The sequence below is a fragment of the Oryctolagus cuniculus genome, chromosome 11 (genome assembly GCF_051225735.1).
Source record: "Oryctolagus cuniculus isolate XC-2025 breed Fujian yellow rabbit chromosome 11, ASM5122573v1, whole genome shotgun sequence".
In the NCBI taxonomy this organism is placed as follows: Eukaryota; Metazoa; Chordata; class Mammalia; order Lagomorpha; family Leporidae; genus Oryctolagus; species Oryctolagus cuniculus.
In genome coordinates, this window is record NC_142877.1 from 17,395,494 (window position 1) to 17,415,435 (window position 19,942).

At 44.6% G+C, this 19,942-nt stretch overlaps 1 protein-coding gene across 8 annotated transcripts in view; it reads left to right on the top strand.

Annotated features, from left to right (window-relative positions):
- CHD6 (chromodomain helicase DNA binding protein 6) overlaps nucleotides 1–19,942 on the top strand; it is a 235,635-nt gene that overhangs the window by 10,486 nt on the left and 205,207 nt on the right. The window contains exon 2 of one of the 8 annotated variants that reach the window (XM_089307099.1): nucleotides 5,157–5,244. The exons of the other annotated variants lie outside the window; for them this stretch is intronic. The gene's annotated coding sequence lies outside the window, so the exon portion shown is untranslated. The remainder of the gene's footprint in view (nucleotides 1–5,156; nucleotides 5,245–19,942) is intronic. 8 annotated transcript variants of the gene reach the window in all.

Here is a 19,942-nt window from a genome sequence, read left to right on the forward strand (position 1 = left end):
GATGAAAAGCCCATGAGAGCATTTCAGGCATTGAAAGCTAAGACACTGTGGCAGAAAAATTTCTACATTGGGGCTGGCACTGTGGCATAGCAGGTAAAGCCGCTGTCCGCAGTGCCAGCATCCCATTTGGGCGCTGGTTTGAGTCCCGGCTGCTCCACTTCCGATCTAGCACTCTGCCTGGGAAAGCAGTAGAAGATGGCCCAAGTCCTTGGGCCCCTGAACCCGCGTGGGAGACCCAGAAGAAGCTCCTGGTTCCTGACTTTGGATTGGCACTGCTCTGGCCATTGTGGCCAACTGGGGAGTGAACCAGTGGATGGAAGACCTCTCTCTCTCTCCGCCTCTCCTTCTCTCTCTCTGTAACTCTGACTTTCAAGTAAATAAATCTTTAAAAAAAAAAAAGATCTACATGAAGGCCCTCTGTGCGTGAGATCCCAGTAGTAAGAAGGGCAGCAGAGAAGGATGTGCTTTTCTCTGAAGGGAGGAGAGAACTTCCACTTTGCTTATGGCCCTTTCTAAATACTGATGGAGTTTGTGGACTCAAAAGGCTTCCATAGCCTTGGCAGCTCAGGACAAGAGCCTTGGGTGATCACTGATGTCGTAAATAATAGTGTCAATTGTTAAATCAACAACAAGAGTCACTGTGCACTTGCTCCCCATGTAGGATCTCTGTCCTTAATGAGTTGTACTATGAGAATTAATGGGAAATCTTGTCTTCAAACAGGACTTTATACTTTGTGTGTCTGTGTGGGTACAAACTGTTGAAATCTTTACTTAGTATAGAGTTGATCTTCTGTATATAAAGATAATTTTAAATCTTAATGAAGAATGGGATGGGAGAGGGAGTAGGATGTGGGACAGGGGTTGGGGTGGGAGGGTGGGTATGGGGGGAAGAACCACTATATTCCTAAAGCTGTACCTATGAAATTTGTATTTATTAAAAAAAGCCTTCTTAAAAAAAAATAAGAGAGAGGTCTTCTATCCGCTGGTTCACTCCCCAAATGGCCACAACAGCTTGTAATGGGCCAATCCAAAGCCAGGAGCCAGGAGCCTCCTTCAGGTTTCCCTCATGGGTGTTAGGGCCCAAGCACTTGGGCCATCCTCTGCTTTCCTAGGTCATGGCAGAGAGCTGGATCAGAAGAGGAGCAACCAGTACTAGAAGCGGCGCCCATATGGGATGCCAGCAACATAGGTGGAAGATTAACCTACTATGCCACAGGGCCAAAACCGGAAGGTTCATTTAAGAGCATGAATTGGGGTACTGTGGCATAGCAGGCTGGGCCTCAGCCTACAGTGCTGGCATGCCATATGGGTACCAGTTCGTCTCTTGGCCGTTCCTATTATGATCTAGCACTCTGCTATGTCCTGGGAAGGCAGTGAGAGATGGCCCAAATTCTTGGGCCCCTGCACCTGCGTGGGAGATCCAGAAGAGGCTCTTGGCTCCTGGCTTCAGATTGGCCCAGCTCTGGTCGTTTTGGCCATTTGGGGAGTGAACCAGTGGATGGAAGACCTTTCTCTCGGTCTCTACCTCTCTCCGTCTGTAACTCTACCTCTCAAAGGAAAAAAAAAATTAAATCAAAGAGAACGTGGATAGACTGCCAGCACAGCAAAATTTGTAATGCTGTGCTATCTGCTCTTTTTATGCCGTGAGTTAATGCTGTATTATCTTTCATTGGTCTTCATTATGGATCAGCACTGTTTCCCTGTGAATCCTGTTGTAGAGTCTTCACATTGTCAGAGCAGAGGGAAGATGTGGTGCTAGGTTGTCTGGTCAGGGGCTTCTGTTTAGCTGAAAAATGACACTTGTTTCAGTCATTGGAGGCAAAAATTTTGTAACATGTAGCTTTTGTTTTGAAAAATTTATCAAATGTTTAAAATTGTACATATTTAAGGAGTACAGTGTGATATATATTTATATTATATATTATATATATTATATCGTGATCACATCACGATATTAGCATTTCCAAAACAATTAACATTTCTTTGTGTTGGAAACTTTTGAACCCTCTCTTCCAGTTCTTTATAAAATCCAAAATTCATTGTTGTAAACTGTAGTCACCCTACTGAATTGTAGAGTACTAATAATTATTCCTCCTACCTCACTGTATTTTTTTTAAGATTTATTTATTTATTTATTTCAAAGACAGAGTGACAGAGAGAGTACTCTTAAATTTGCTAGTTCACTCCCCAAATGGCTGCAAGAAGCCAGGAGCCAAGAACTCCATCTGGTATCCCACATGGGGGGTGGGGGCACAAGAACTTGGGCCACCTTCTGCTGCTTTCCTAGGTGCATTAGCAGGGAGCTGGATTGGAAATGGAGCAGCAACCCACACTCATATGGGGTGCACAGCTTAACCTGCTGCACTTCAGTGCTGGCCCTTTAAAATGTATTTTGATACCTTTTATCCTGCCTCCTTCTGTCTCCCCTCCCCTTATAGCCTCTAATGATCACTATCCTACTCTCTGCTTCTATTGAAACTACTTTTTAAAAAATTTGTATTTATTTGAAAGACACACATATATACACACCCACACCCTTTGCATCTGCTGGTTCATTTCCCAAATGTCCTTTAACAGCTGTGGCTGAACCATGTTCAACCAGGAGCCAGGAATTCTCTTTCCCCCCTCCCCTCCCCTCCCCTGTCTCTCTCTCTGTCTCTCTCTCTCTCTTTTTTTTTTTTTTTTTTTTTTTTTTTTTTTTTTTTTTTTGACAGGCAGAGTGGACAGTGAGAGAGAGAGACAGAGAGAAAGGTCTTCCTTTTTCCATTGGTTCACCCCCCAGTGGCCGCTGCGGCCGGCACGCTGCAGCTGGCGGACCGCGCTGATCCGAAGGCAGGAGCCAGGTGCTTTTCCTGGTCTGCCATGCGGGTGCAGGGCCCAAGAATTTGGGCCATCCTCTACTGCCCTCCTGGGCCAAGGCAGAGAGCTGGACAGGAAGAGAAGCAACCGGGACAGAATCCGGCGGCCCGACCGGGACTAGAACCCGGTGTGCCGGCGCCGCAGGCGGAGGATTAACCTATTGAGCCGCAGCGCTGGCCCTCTCTCTCTTTCTCTTTCCCTCCCTCCCTCCCTCCCTCCCTTCCTTTCTTATTTTTTAAGATTTATTTATTTATTTGAAAGAGTTACACACAGAAGGAAAGGCAGAGAGAGAAAGGTCTTCCATCTGCTGATTCATTCCCCAGTTGGCTGCAACAGCAGGACTGCACCAATCTGGAGCCAGGAGCCACTTATGGGTCTCCCACGAGGGTGCAGGGGCCCAAGGATTTGGGCTATCTTCTACTGCTTTCCCAGGCCATAGCAGAGAGTGGATTGAAAGTGAGGCATCCGGGACCGTGCCCAAATGGGATGCCGGCACTGCAGGTGGCGGCTTTACCCACAGTGCCACAGCGCCAGCCCCAGGAGCCAGGATTTCAATCTGGGTCTCCCACATGGGTGTCAGGACTCGATTACTTGTGCCATTACCTGTTTCCTTCCAGGGTGCACATTAGCAGAAAGCTGCCTGCAGTCAAGAGCCAGAGCTTGGCCTGGAACCCAGGTACTCCAATGTGGAATGCCAGTGTCCAAAGTGGTATCTTAACCACTAAACAAAGCACCCATTCCTGCAGACAGTGGTTTTTTTTTGTATTGTTTTGTTTTTTAGAATTATTTATTTGAAAGCCAGAGTGAAAGAAGAGACAGAAATAGAAACAGATGGAGAGAGGTGAGGAGGGAGAGGGAAAGAAACTTCCAACCACTAGTTCACTGCCCAAATGGCTGCAGCAGCCTGGCCCAGGCCAAAGCCAGGAGGCTGAAACACCACTCAGGTCTCCCCCATGGATTTAGGGCCCAAGACTTGGGCCATCCTATGCTGCCTTCTCGGTTGCTTTAGTACAAGGTGGATCAGAAGGAGAGCAACCTGGTCTTGAACTCCAGTATGGGATGCAGGCAGCTGCTTAACCTGCTGTGATGTAGTGATAGCCCCTGAGATCAACTTTGTTAGCCTAAGTGAGAGCATATGCTGTTTGTCTTTCTGTGCTTGACTATTCATTTAACATGGTTATCTCCTGTTCCATCCATGCTTGTGCGAATGACAGAATTTCCATCTTTATGGCTGAATAACTTTCCATTGTGTATGTATACCGCATTTTCTTTATGCAGTCATCTGAGGATGGACTCTTGGATTCCATATCTTGGCTGTTGTGAATAATGTGAAATAAACCTGCGAGTACAGGTATCTCTTTGATATGTTCATTTCATTTCCTTTGGCTATACACCCAGCAGTAGGATGGCTGGGTCCTATGGTAGTTCTTTTTTTTTTTTTTCTTAAAGATTTATTTTATTTATTTGAAAGACAGTTACAGGGAGAGGTAGAGACAGAGAGAGAGAGGTCTTCCATCCACTGGTTCCCTCCCCAGATGGCCACAACGGCTGGAGCTACGCTGATTCGAAGCCAGGAGCCAGGAGTCTCTTCCGGGTCTCCCACATGGGTACAGGGGCCCAAGGACCTGGGCCATCTTCTATTGCTAAACCCAGGCCATAGCAGAGAGCTGGACTGAAAGAGGAGCAGCCGGGACCAGAACTGGCGCCCATAGGGATGCTGGCACTTCAGGCCAGGGCTTTAACCTGCTGTGCCACAGTGCCAGCCATATTTTTGGTTTTTTGAGGAACCTTCTTATATTCTCCATATTGACTATAGTAATCTACTTTCCCTCCATTATTGTAAAGGAGTTCTTCTTTCTCTGCATCCTCACTGTATTTGTTACTTTTTGTCTTTTTGACTATAGCCACTCTGATTGGGATGAGGTGGTATCTCACTGTGATTTTGATTGCATTTCCTGATGATTAGTGATATTGAGATTTGGTCATATACTCATTGGCTGTGTGTATGTCTTTTGTCAGATGATTATTCAGATCATTTACTCTTTTTGCTTTAGGTTCTTTTGGTGTGACTTTCTCCAAAGCATCTCTGGGAATGCATTTGAATTATTGCTGTGAGGTCTTCTCTGGAAAGCCCAGTCTGCTGGAATTGAGATCTTACAGTTTGTTAGATTCCCGAGCTTAAAAGATACCCATCTCAGTCCCTGCTTCCTGGAATGTTGGTTGAGCTGTTATTAAGACTGATTTCAGAAGCCAGTCTACTTATTCACACGTAATAATCATACTCTGTCCACTCTTAGCCATTGCCTGTATTGGTGGTGTTTCGTGGGACAGGTTCCTCCTGGGTGTTCTTGCACTGCACGTGAACTGAGCTTTGTTGCTGCTGTGGTAAGTGTTGTTGCGGTAGTTATTCCTAGTTAAGGTTAGAGCATCATCAGGCTTGACACAGGTCAGCATCATGACTAGATTCTCCTAAATCCAAGCCTCCTTCTGGCTTCTTAGGATTGTAGGAGGAGCGTTTGAAGGTGCTTCGGAGGACATGTTGTCTGATCATTTTATGGGTGATGGGACAAGGTCCTAGTCATGTAAATATTTTGTGAGGCCACAGAAATTGTGATTAGAATTTAGTTCTCATTTTAATATATAGAGCTTCTTTCCTAACCCCTCAAGGGTCCTAAAACATGTAGGAGAATTTCCCTTAAGAACTGATTAGGAGGCCAGCGCTCACTAGGCTAATCCTCCACCTTGAGGCGCCGGCACACCGGGTTCTAGTCCCGGTCGGGGCGCCGGATTCTGTCCCGGTTGCCCCTCTTCCAGGCCAGCTCTCTGCTGTGGCCAGGGAGTGCAGTGGAGGATGGCCCAAGTGCTTGGGCCCTGCACCCCATGGGAGACCAGGATAAGCACCTGGCTCCTGCCATCGGATCAGCACGGTGTGCCGGCTGCGGCGGCCATTGGAGGGTGAACCAATGGCAAAAGGAAGACCTTTCTCTCTCTCTCTCTCACTGTCCACTCTGCCTGTCAAAAAATAAATAAATAAAAAAAAATTAAAAAGAACTGATTGGGAAAAGATGGGGAGGGTGCTCCCTGAGATCAGGAGTAAATCAGTGAGGGGCTGCATAGTTTTTTAAGTGTCACTTAAAATGGAAGAGTAAAGGTACAAGCAATGGAATTTTACTCATCTTGAATGAATAAGGATGAATGGTACTGTTTGGTAACTCTTTTTCACCATGTGTGGTTTACTAGAAATGTTTTAGCATGTCCTCTCACCTATCACATTAAAACACTATTTGAACTGTTGGTTAAACTCTTGTTTACTAATTTTTACTTACTAAAAACTTTTTGGCATGTTCCTCCTTTATGTCATGGTGAAATACTTGTAAATTTACTTTGGTTTTACTGCAAATAAGGTATGCGATGAGTTTTTTTTTTTTTTTTTTTTTTTCACATCTGTGTGTTTCGCCATCCAGTTTTATGACCTGGGTTTGTTGAAATAGGTTTTTTCCTGGGCCCATCAGTAGTCAGGATAACAGTAATAGCTATCAGTCACTGAGTGCTTACCATGTGCTGGGCTTTCATGGTGTGGTAGACATTACTATTCACCACTGTCCTAGTTCTCTCTCTTCTGGACACATGAAGAGATTGCACTTCTGTTACTTTGAAATTGGGCACGGTTATGTGAGTGGCTTTGGATATTGAAATTTGAGTGGAAATGATGAGTGTCATTTCTAGGCAGGTACAGAAGGGACATGTGATGGTTACTTTACAAGTAAACTTTGGCTTTAAAGCACAGCTTTTTTTTCTTTAACTGAAGCTTTTTGTTAATGCAGCATAACTAAGCCCCTCTTGATGAATACACGTAAATTATTACCAGGGATGCTCATGAATAAGTGCCTGTTATAGTCCATTTTACAGTTGGGAAAACTGAGACAAAAGGGTTAGTTACTTGTCTATAATCACAGCACTGGTAACCCTGGCAGTCTGACTCTGAGCTCTGCATCCTTAAGCCGTGCAGTCTGCCACCATTCCGTGCTGTTCTATCTCAGCGCCCACTGTTACATACAGAGTATGGGCTCTGCCCCGACAGTTTCACATCAAAGCTTATGCTGTCTCCCTGATCTGTCCCTTCTTACAAATTGTTTCTAAGACTTGGGTTCAGGAGTGACTGCCTCTTACCAGATTTATCCTTCCCAGTGTTTTACTGCAAAAACCATTCCTTTTTGGTCCTAATTCCATGTTTCCTAACATGATAAGGATAGTTCCTTGCCTTAATTAGGTAATCTTGCATCTCTAGTATTTTGGAATTAAGTTTCTCAGAGGTCCACAGTAGGCTTTACCAATAGGATGACTGCCCTGGCCTCAGAAGGGCATTATGGCATAGTGGTTAAGGGCGTGGATTCTGTAGACAGACCACATGGGTTTGAGTCCCAGCTCTGCCACATACTAGCTATGTGATCTTCTCTGTGCCTCAGTTTCCTAATAACAGTAGCTGTCTGATATAGTTGTTTAGAGGATTAAATGAGTTAATTTATGGAAAGTCTTGGAACAATGCTTGCTACATGGTAAGCATGGTATACATGTTACACATTATAATGGTAAAGAGTCAGGTCATGCAGGACCCAGTGAGTGAAGAGAAACCATTACCTATCCTTCTGTTGTTAATGTTAAGGTGTTAAAGATTTAATATCACATTTAACTTTTTTTATTCAACAGCGATTATGGAGCAAGACTCTACAAGGTACTGTACTCGTGGGAAATGACACAGGGCTTGACCTTAAAGAATTTACAGTGTAGATAGGAGATAAGATACTCATAAACACTTACATATAAATACTGTGCTCTATTATGCATTTTTTGACTTAAGAAAGGTGAAGGGCTTGGGAGTGCAGAAAAGGGAGTAGTGGAGAATCAGAACAGGCTTTGAGTCAGACTGGCATTTAGTGGCGTTGGGAAGATAGGCAGGGTTTGGACATGTGGAAACTAAGAGAGGTAGGGAGGAAGCCTGTAGGTGGAAGGAAGAGTAGGATCAGAGGCTCATAATAAACAAAGCACCTGCTATGTGCTGGGCACAGGTTCAAGCCTGGAGTGCCGCGAACAAGACAGAGTTCCTGCTCTCGGGGAGCTTATGTTCTGTCTAGTGAGTAGTTGCACGTGCAGAACTGTAATGTTTCAAGTGGTGACAGAACTAAGAAGAAAAATCAAATAGGATAACAAGACAGATTTATACAGCTAAGAAACACATGACAGCTTTCTGGTTTTATTTTTTTAAAGATTTATTTATTTGAAATTGAGAGTTACAGAGAAGGAGAGGAAGAGAGAGAGAGAGAGAGAGAGAGAGAGAGAGAGAGAGAGAATCTTCCATTTGCTGGTTCACTCCCCAAATGACCACAGTGGTCAGCTCTGGGCCAAGCCAAAGGCAGAAGCCAGTGGCTTCCTCTGGTTCTTTCACATGGGTGCAGGGGCCCAATGACTTGGGCCATCTTCCACTGCTTTCCGAGGCACATTAGCAGGGAGGTAGATCAGAAGTGGAGCATTCGGGACTCAAACTGGCACCCATATGGGGTGCTGGCTCTACGGCAGTGGCTTTACCTGCTACGCCACAACTCCAGCCCCATGACAACTTTCTAAAGTTTTTTTGTTTTGTTTTGAAGAGTATCTTTTGAAGGAACCTAGGGCAGAGCTAAGTGGCTTTTTCCAGTGTAGTGGCCATGATTGTGCTGGTGTGTCTGTCCTCTCTTGGCCTGTTTATTTTCCTTCCTTTGAGATTCAGACCAGTCCCGTGTCTTCATGGAGCTTCATTTTCTATGAAGATACTCTAGACCTTTGTGAAAAATTGAATTAAAAGATGAGTTTATTTTGTTGCAAAAGAATTTTGAAATGCATATGTACTTTAAAAGTAATTTTTCTTGAACTTTTTGAAGACCTGTGTGTATCTGCCTGGAGCAATCTCTGTCCCTTCAGCACTTGTGGAGTCAGATTTTGCCCATGTAACTAAGTTGGCATTTCATTCAGAACTGTCCTTGACTTTTCTCCTATTGGTAAGTCATTATTCCACAAGTTTATGATGTTCATTTGTTCAGTAGATAGTTATTAAATAGTCATTGTGGTTTTGCTGTCCTTGGGCACTGGGAACTTGAAGGTAAATACATGTAGTCTCTGCCCCTGTGGAATGCACGGTCTCTTAGAAGATACAGCAAGGCAAACTGCTACAGATTAAATATCCCTTATCCAAAATACTTGGGACCAGAAGGGCATCATATTTTGAAGTTTTTCAGATTTTGGAATATTTGCATAGACTTTAATGGTTGAGGATAGATACTGAATCCAAAAATTTGAAATGCAGAATGCTTCAAAATCCAAGCATAATATTGGTCCTCAAAATTTTCAGATTTTGGAATATTTTGGAATTTGGATTTTCAGATTATAGATGCTCAACCTACACTACAAACATCATGACAGATGTCAATTAGAACTATGTGCAGAGTTTTGTTAGAACATAAGAGGAAGCAGCTATCAACTCAGTGGAATTGGTTTAGGCTTTTGAAAGGAAGGAACTGGCCGGCGCCGCGGCTCACTAGGCTAATCCTCCGCCTAGCGGCGCCGGCACACCGGGTTCTAGTCCCGGTCGGGGCGCCGGATTCTGTCCCGGTTGCCCCTCTTCCAGGCCAGCCCTCTGCTGTGGCCAGGGAGTGCAGTGGAGGATGGCCCAGGTGCTTGGGCCCTGCACCCCATGGGAGACCAGGAAAAGCACCTGGCTCCTGGCTCCTGCCATCGGATCAGCGCGGTGCGCCGGCTGCAGCGCGCCGGCCGCGGCGGCCATTGGAGGGTGAACCAACGGCAAAGTACAATAAACTCAGATTCTCTGGAGGACAGACCAGGCATTGGGTTTGATAACTTCTCAGGTGATTCCAGTTTGTACCCAGGTGTGAGAACCACTGGTTTAGAGGGTCCTTGCAATAGAATAATGATTAGGAGACTACTGGAGTGCCCTGACCAGGAGATAAATCTGTAAACCAAGTCTTGGAAGCCAGCACAAGGGGAGATAGAGCTAATTTTCTTAAAATTTTTCTGTATGATTAACGTCTTCAGCAAAATTGTAGCCCCCCCCCGCCATTCATTCATTGTGCTTTGAATTCCTCAGAGATTTGTACATAGTAGGTTCTCAGTAAATATTTCCCATAGTTAAAATCAGTTTTCCTATGTTCATGTACCCATTTGGACATTTGTATTTCATTTCCTTCTTTCTTTTTTGTATTAAAAGTATTTCCTTTAGGGATGAGAGTGGCTCATGATGAAACTTTTTGTTCATTTTTACTTTCTTATAGTTCTAGTTAAAGTTAAAATTCATGAGTTAAGATACTGTCTCAGGACCAGCATTGTGGTGAAGCAGGTTGAGCCTCGGTTTGCTGCACCATCACCCCGTATCATAGTGCCAGTTCAAGTCCTGGCTGCCCCACGCTTCTGATCCGACCTTTGCTGATGCACACCAGGGGAAGCAGCAGATCAGGGCCCCTGCCACCTATGTGGGAGACCAGCATGGATTCCTGGCTGGTGACTTCAGCCTGGCTCAGACCTTTCTGTTGCGGGCATTTGGGGAGTGCACCAGCAGGTGGAGAATTTCTCTTTCCATCACATTGCCTTTCAAATAAACAAAAAAAAATAATAATAATAAAAATGTCTCATTGATTTGGTTTATCATACTGTCCTAGATATTAACACAAATAATTTTGCCTTTAACTTTTGGCATTTGTGTAAAACCCACTAGTGCTAATCAATCTTTTTTAAAAAACAATTCAGATACAGCATCCAATATCATATGGAAAGTATATCTTAGAAATGACACCTAAATTCCACTAATTCAAACAGTAACTCAGGAACTTACCAGTGTGGTATAGAGGCTCATTTGGTTGGTGCACTATAAATAATTTCTCTTTGCCAAATAAATTTATTATTTGTGAATGAGGATAGTATTTCTTAAAATGCCATGAAGAATTTTTGAGTCAACTCTTCATTCTCTCTTCTAATAGAAGAGAGTTAGAACATACAGAATTTAAAAACTTTTTTTTTTAATTTATTTACTTGAAAGTCAGAGTTACACACAGAGAGAGGAGAGTGAGAGTGAGAGAGAGAGAGAGAGAGAGAGAGGTCTTCCATCCACTGGTTCACTCCCCAATTGGCCACAAGAGCTGGAGCTGTGCCAATCCAAAGCCAGGAGCCAGGGGCCTCTTCCAGGCCTCCCACGTGGGTGCAGGGGCCCAAGGACTTGGGCCATCTTCTACTGCTTTCCCAGACCATAGTAGAGAGCCAGATTGGAAGTGGAGAAGCCGGGACTTGAACCAGTGCCCATATGGGATGCTGGCACTGCAGGCGGCGGCTTTACCCACTACGCCACAGTGCTGGCCCCTAAACATTTTTAATACTTAAAGACATTTATATTCTCCCATTCTGTTATCTTGAAAAAAGTCAAACCTGTAAAAAAGGAGAATAGTACTGTAGACACACAACTCCCCTTTACCTAGATTTACATTACTAGGAGAGCCAGCTTTGCTCTGTGACTTTTCTGCCTCTCTGTATGAGGGCTTTTTTGGCTATGCCATTTGAAAGTTACCTGCAGGTTTTGTTACATTCCTTCCTTGTGCATATTTGTCCTAAGGAAAAAGCCATTCCCCTGTATGTCTGCAGTATGTCAACTAAGGAAACTTGACATAGAACCAATATGCAGTCTGTGTTTAAATGCTTCCAGATGTGATTTATCATGACTGGATCATGCACTGTATTAAGTTGTCAAGTGTCCTTACCTTTCACTATTCATTAGTTTGATCTGGTAGTCATGGGATTTCAGAAAAATGGAAATGCAAACTCCTTAAGAGAACGGCGTGGCCCAACTTCTGCATCCTTCTTCCTTGCTTGTCAACTTTTGAGCTCCCCACCACAGGCTGGAAGTTGGCCTTCGAAGAAGACAGAGGGCAAAGTTCTGAAGTGGACCCTAGGGTCCAGTGCGGAGCTGTTTGATCACATCTTCCTGGGGTTGGGGGAGGCTTTGTCCTTGAAGAGCTATTTTCCATTTAGGGTTAAAGCCATTTAGGTCACATTCTATGCTTAATTAAGAAAGTGTGATGGTGTTAATGAGACTTTGGGAAAAGGTTTTCATAGCTTTTTTTTTAAGACTTATTTATTTATTTATTTGAAAATTAGTTACAGAGAGAGAGGGAGAGACACAGAGATAGGGCAAGGTCTTCCATCTCTTGTTCATTTCCCAGATGGCGACAAAGGCTCATGCTAGGCCAGGCCAAAGCCAGGCAATTCTGGGTCTCCCACATGGGTAGCAGGGACCTAAGCACTTAGGCCATCTTCCGCTGCTTTCCCAGGCACCTTAGCAGAGAGCTGGCTCAGAAGTGGAGAAGTTGGGACTTGAACCAGTGCTCATGTGAGGTGCTGGGGTCACAGGTGGTGGCTTCACCCATTCCGCCACAGTGCAGGCCTCCACGGCTGACTATTAAGTCACCTGAAACATTAAGAGTTAAGAATATTCTGCTACTTAAAAAATAGTATTGTTAGGCCAGCACCGCAGCTCAATAGGCTAATCCTCTGCCTGCAGTGCTGGCACCCCAGGTTCTAGTCCCGGTCAGGGCGCCAGATTCTGTCCCAGTTGCTCCTCTTCCAGTCCAGCTCTCTGCTGTGGCCCAGGAGTGCAGTGGAGGATGGCCCAGGTCCTTGGGCCCTGCACCCACATGGGAGACCAGGAGGAAGCACCTGGCTCCTGGCTTCGGGTCAGCGCAGTGCACTGGCCACAACGCGCTGGCCGTAGCGGCCACTTGGGGGGTGAACCAAAGGAAAAAGGAAGACCTTCCTCTGTGTCTCTCGCTCTCACTGTCTAACTCTGCCTGTCAAAAAAAAAAAAAAAAATAGAATTGTTTATTTCAATTTTATTTGAAAGGGAGACAGAGGATTTCCATTCTCTGATTCATTCCCCCAAAGCCTGCAGCAGTCAGGGCTGTGCCAGACCAAAACCAGGATCCCAAAACTCACTCTGGGTCTCCCACATGGGTGGCAGAGCCCAAGTACTTGAGCTGTGGCCTCTGCCTGCCTCCCAGCATGCACATTTGCAGAAAGCTGAATCAGAAGCAGAGGCAAGACTTGAACCAGGCATTCCAAGATGGAATGCAGGCGTCCCAAGTGGCAACTTAATCACTGTGCCAAGCGCCCATCCTTGCTACTTCTTGAGGCCCACTGATGATCATAATCTGTTTTTATATAGTTCTTGCAGTTTTAATTTAAAAGAAAAGCTATTAAGGACCCTTTTATCCCCCTGTAAATATTCCTCAAGCTTGTGTCCCCAGGCTCTTGTACACTTCTACCATTATACTCCTTCCTGGACAGTCTATTCTTGTTTCAACTCTTGACTCTAGAATCTGCTTTTCTATCCCTACTGTGTCTTGTAATCCAAACCTTCATTTCCAGCTATACCCTGGTCTAAAACAGCCCTATTCGCCTATCCCATGTGCAGAACTGAACTCAGCATCTTTTCATGTGAACCACAGCACTGGTGGAGTTACTAGGAGTGTGTGAGAGCGAGATGGCTTTAGACCAGGGATCAGGGAACATTGGGATCATGGCCATTACCAGTCTCTGCACTCCCTGACCTGTTCCCCTCCTGTGTGCATGCTTGAAGGGAAGTAGGTGACCCAGAGGCAGGGCTTTGCTGACAAAGCTGTTTCCTACTAGATGGGGTTTCTTGGAACTTAGGCTTCATGAAGTGAATTCTTTTAACCCAGTGTTTCCCATACCTTTTTTTTTCTTCATTATCATTTCCCAAAGGAGCCTTTTCAGATTTTTTTAAAGCATTGTTTCCCTCCTACCCATGAAATTTTAATGCCACAGATATACTGTGTATCTGTTTACACTCCGTTTACATACTGTGTGTATATCTTTTTTTTTTTTTAAGATGTTTATTTGAGAGGCAGAGCTATAGACAGAGGGAGGGAGAGACAGAGAGAGACGTCTTCCATTTGCTGGTTCACTCCCCAAATGGCTGCAACAGCTGGAGCTGCGCCCATCCAATGCCAGGAAACAGGAGCTTCTTCTAGGTCTCCAGGACTTGGAACATTTTCTATTGCTTTCCCCGGACATAGCAGAGAGCTGGATCGGAAGTGGAACAGCCAGCACTTGAACTGGCACCCATAAGGGATGCTGGCATTGCAGGTGATGGTTTTACCAGCTACACCACAGCGCCAGCCCTGATATCTTCTTAATATATAAGCAAGTGAGATATTTTTATGCCCTCTCTCCCCAAGGAACCAATGCTTTCCCCCATGGGGTGATATTGTTCTTTTGAGAATGCCTATTTTAACCTAAGCTGGAGGCAGCCTAACACCTAGAAACAAGTCCACCAGAGAGCCTATCTCTCCTCCCACAAAGAATTTCCCTCCCTTAGCTTGCTTCTGACTGCTGAAACTAGACTTTCTTGGTTTTGTGGCTGTAACTCATAGTAATAAAATCAGTGTATTGTGCCCAGTATGCACACGCATATATATGTGTATGTAGTTAATTCAAAGGTTAATACTCAGTATTCTTACTACTTGTGATGCACTCTATTTTCTGTTCTCTAGTCTTTTAAAAATAGTTTTGTTGGAATATAAATTGTATACCGTGAAACTCACCTGTTTTATTCCTTTTTTTTTTTTTTAGTCTATAAAGAAATGCTGGTGTGACCCACTGATTTGTGTCAGTGCAAAAAGTAGTGCAGAGGTATAGCTGGTCCAGAGACCATGCACAGGACAGGCAGAAGAGAGGTGGAACACAGTCCTTACCTTGAGCAACCATCCTCACTGCAGTACTTGGGCTGTGTGTGTTTCAGTAAACATCCTTAAACGTGAGCAAACTGGCAGTTGTACCCCTTCTAGGTGAGATCATCGCTAGGGAGCTCATGCAGGGAAATTTTTAAGCCCACGAATAAAACTGGGCTTGCCTCCCAGGAATGGAAGATGGGTACTTTTGTCCTGTGGTTTGTGATGCCAGCATCCTTCACCCCTCCTTGAAAGAAAGAGAGAGGAAGGGATGGAGGAGGGGAAAACATATCTCAAGTAGAGCCTGAAATTTTTGAAATTCTTATTAATTAACTGGATTTACTCAGAAGGATATTTGAGAGTGTCTGTGGAGACCTATGTATTTGATCAATTTGCTGTTATTAATCTGTTGACTAAAAGGGGGACAGAACACTGAGAAAATGAAATTAGCAACCTGCTAAGTTTTCATCTGGAGGTGAGGTGTGATTTTGCTTTGTTGGGATGCATTTGTGGACAGGGTGAGGCCGTGTATAGCTAGGGGGAGTAAACTGAGCAGGCAAGGCAGCCAGTGGTAGAGAGACCAGAGAGAGTAGCTATGGCACCAGGGAGGGCAGGAATATGATAGGACCAAATAAAACCCAGGAATCCGTATCCCATCCCAGGGCAGCAAAAATACTTAGAGAAAACATTTATTGAGTGGCTCAGCCAGGCTCTAAGCATTTAATATTTATCACCCCTTTTAATCCCTTAACAATTTGTGAGGTTGTAGTTTCTGTTATTACCCCCATTGTACTGAGGGGGCGCTAAGGAGCTGAGACACAAGGCAGATAAAGTGTACAGGGTGGCATGGTCTCCGTTCTATATGTTTGTAAATGCAGGCATTGGAAACCCTGCCTTGCGGTGAGTGAATCACTGCTTCTGGAACCATGTCGGCTGCACCGAGCCTTTCTTCGGAGTGGGGCCTACCTGGCAGATGCCAGTGAAGTCATTTAGTCTTCAGATTGCAATCCTGAAGTTCACTCTTAGAGACTGGTGACCACAATACTGTAAATAACATTGCCCTAGAGAATATTTATAGTTTTACTCACTCCCTCTTCATGAGTACAGACTGTGCCTTATCTGGGACTGTGCCTTATTTTGGGACTCTAGAGTAGGACATTTAAATGGAGGTGCTTATCCAGTGGTAGTCATGTTTCAGGTCAGTTCAGCAGGCATTTGCATGCTTCATAAGAGTCTTACATGTACTTGGTGCAGGGTGGCAAATGTGATCACAGGGGAAATAGATATGGCCAATATTTAAATGGCAGGAAAACAAAATAGTACAGTAAAAGGAACTTAGAGGAGGTTAGGAAGAGCTTCTCAAGAGCTGATGTCAGAGTTGATTGCGAAGGATGAATACTTTGCTGGCAGATAGACGGGCATAGAAAAATTAAGTGAGAATTGCTAGAAAGATGGATAGGGGCTTTTTTCTGATATTATCACCAGTGTGTCTTTTTTTTTTTTTTTTAAGATTTATTTATTTATTTGAAAGAGTTACTCAGAGAGAGGAGAGGCAGAGAGAAAGAGAGAGGTCTTCCATCTGCTGGTTCAGTCCCCAGTTGGCTGCAACGGCTAGAGCTGCACCCATCCAAAGCCAGGAGCTTCTTCCGGGTCTCCCACGTGGGTGCAGGGCCCAAGGACTTGGGCCATCTTCTACTGCTTTCCCAGGCCATAGCAGAGAGCTGGATTGGAAGTGGAGAAGCCAGGTCTTGAACCGGTGTCCATATGGGATGCCAGTGCTTCAGGCTAGGGCGTTGGCGCTTCAGGCCAGGGTGTTAACCCGCTGTGCCACAGCACTCACCCCTTGTTTTGGTTTTTAATGTAGTAGAGCATCCAGTTGTAATATTCCATTTTTGCCTCTGGGTTCAATTTTTTTAAAAGATTTATTTTATTTATTTGAAAGAGTTACAGAGAAAGGTAGAGACACGGAGAGAGGTCTTCCATCTGCTGGTTCACTCCCCAAATGGCTGCAATGGCTGTAGCTATTCCAATCAGGAGCCAGGAGCTTCTTCCAGGTTTCCCACATGGGTGCAGGGGCTCAAGGACTTGGGCCTTCTTCTGGATTGGAAGAGGAGCAGTCAGGACTAGAACTGACGCCCATATGAGATGCCTGCGCTTCAGGCCAGGGCTTTAACCCGCTGCACCACAGCGCTGGCCCTGCCTCTGAGTTCTTGAAATGCCATTGGGATTCTATGCCTCAGCAGTAGGGCTGGATACCTGTAGGTTTCCAGCCAGTTTTTTTTTTTTTTTTTTTTTTTTTTTTTTAAGGGAAAGGGCTTATTGGGGAAAACCCAGCAGACCAGAGGGAAGGGGTGAAGAGGACAAAAGAGAGAGAAAGAGAGTATAAGAGAGAGACAGAGAGGAGAGGAGCTAGCGAGAAGAGAGAGAGCAGAGAGAAGAGAGAGTGAGCAGGAGAGAAGAGAGCAGACGAGAGGAGGCAGGAGAGGACAGAGCAGAGAGCGCAGAGAAAAGAGAGTGAGAGAGGAGAAGAGAAGAGAAGAGCCAAGAGCTCCAGCCAGTTGTAAAAAGGGAAAATGCTGACCACCCAGCACCTGCAGGCCAACAGCAGCTGTGAGTACAAGCGACTTTCTTTCCTTTGTGAGGGAATGATGATATTCCCTATAGCCTAGCTGCAACCCAAGTGTTTGATTGAGTTATGCTCGGCTTAATTTTTCTTCCATGAAAGCAGCTGGTGGTGGTTATTCAGAAGGTATTTAGGCATTCACTCACACCTGTTTATTGAGCACCTACTTTTTTGGGGAGGGTGAGGGGTGATACAGTGAGGGATTTTTGAAGTTGAGCCTTGGAAATACAACATGCATTCCGGTGAAGTCTACTGATCTCAAGTATACTGCTCTGTGGGCTCTTCCATGTGTAGATAGATACTTGTGTGACCACCACCCTCAGATCAACATAGAGGAACATTTCTGTGCTCTGTAAAGTTCTCTGTGCCTCTTCCCTGATAAGACCCTCACCGCTACCTGACTCCCATTAGTGCTATCCTGACTTCTGTCACAAAAGATTAGTTTTGACTATTATAGAACTTTAAAACGGAATGAATATCATATTTCAGCTCACTTCTTCAGCTCCAAAGTATGTCTGAGATCTGTCCAGATGTTGGAGAGCATAGATGATTTACCAGCACACTGCTAGGAAGAGACCCAGAGTCATAACATAGGATTCATGCTACTGAGGGTTGGTTATAAATTGATTGGTGGTGTTCATTTATTCGGCATACATTTACAGATGTGATATACTGGGTGCTGTACACGGGCTTGCGGGTCAAGGTGACATATTTCGTGCTATGAGAACCTTTAGTCTAACAAAAGAGACAAATCCTTACACAAATAATTATGGTAATGGCAGTTGGTTCAACTTTTAGGGAATGAAAATGGTTTTTGAAAGACTTTATAGAGGTGGTGAAATTTCTTCTGAATGTTTAAAAATTCATTAAGAGTTTTCCAGGTGGTCAAAGGATGATAATTCACGTACAGGTGTAGAGGTGTGAAGCAGGCTGTTGTCTTTGTTAGGGCTGCCATAACAAAATATTACAGGCTGGGTGGCTTAAACAAAAGTTTATTTCCTCACAGTTGAGGTGGCTGGAAGTCCAGTATCATGGTGTGCGCAGGTGTGGTTTCTTTGGAGGTTTCTCCTGTCATAGATTGGCTGCCTGTTGCATGTCCTCACCTTGTCTTTCTTCTGCGTGTGTCTGTGTCCTGATCCTTTTCCTATAAGGATACCAGTCATGCTGGATTAGACTCTACCTTGAGAACTGTGTTTTAATTTAATCACCTCTCTAAAGGCCCTCTGTCCCAGTACAGTCCCATGTGAATTGGGGGTTAGGGAATGCAGCCATGACACCTGTGTTTCAAAACTTCCATAAAAGTTGACTTGTTGGGAGTTTGTCACACAAAGCAGAAAAACAGAAGCTGGGAGAGCTGCAAGCCCTGCAGGTAGCAGTGGTATAAACCAGAGTCTGGTGTGATCCCTATGGGTGCTGGCCTGGCTTTGGTCTGTGCATGTAGATAGCCTTGTTCATAGTGACTTGGTCCTGGTTACACACAAACCCTTGAACATTGGTGGCATGTCTTAATCCCCTGTGGCTTTTCATAAATTAATAAAGTTTAAACATAGAAACTTAGAAGAACTTGGGGCCGTTGCTGTGGCGCAGTGGGTTAATGCCCTGGCCTGAAGCACCGGCATCCCATATGGGTGCTAGTTCTAGTCCCGGCTGCTCCTCTTTCAGTCCAGCTCTCTGCAATGGCCTGGGATAGCAGTAGAAGATGGCCCAAGTCCTTGGGCCCCTGCACCCACGTGGGAGACCCAGAAGAAGCTCCTGGCTCTTGGGTTCGGGTCGGCTCAGCTCTGGCTGTTGGCGCCCATCTGGGGAGTGAACCAGCAGATGGAAGACCTCGCTCTGTCTCTACCTCTCTCTGTAACTCTTTCAAATAAATAAAATAAATCTTTTTTTTTTTTTAAAAGAAAGAAACTTAGAAGAACCTAAACTGTAAAGGCCGAGTATCACTTTCATAACTCCTAATAATCTGTCCCAGTGTTGAACAAATCATACCCTCCCCTCCCCCTTTTGCCATTTAAAAACTCTTTTTTGTTGGTTCAGCAGAGTTAAAACAGCCTTGGCATTCTCCTTATCAAAACATTTGAATACCAGAGAATTGTTTTTAAATCAGATCTACTCAACCTTTCTCCTTCTTAGGTGTACGAAATTGTTTTCTGTAGAAGGATTGTGCAGTATTTTGATTTTTCTTGCCACAAAGAGGGTACAGGGCTGGGTGGGAGTTCTCGTTCTCTTTTGAGCAAGTGCTTTTAAACTGTTTTTATTGTAAATAAAGGTAACTGGCTAAGATGAGCTGTGGAGGGATCGTTCATGTTTTTATTGGCACTGGAATTCCATGGAGCAGGTGAAGCTTGTTTTAGGTGCCTGAAAGCTGGGCATCTTTGATTTTCAGTGCAGTGGTGTCTGTTAGAATGGTATGTGTCCTAGAGGCGGTGTCATAGAACCCTTTTCCAGAGTTAGAACTTTATAGCTTCTTGGTTATTAAGAAAACTCATGCAGAGTCTCTAAGATGTATTAGCTTGTACCCACTGATTAGACCCAGCCTAATGTAGAAGTGGGATGGAGAAATTACAGCATGCCCAGGTATTTTCAGGTTGCATCTGTTAATGTGGATGCTGTTCCTTGCCTTTTTGTTTGTTTTCTTAGATGTAGGCTGACTGGCCATGAATTAGATTTTGCTACGTTAGTC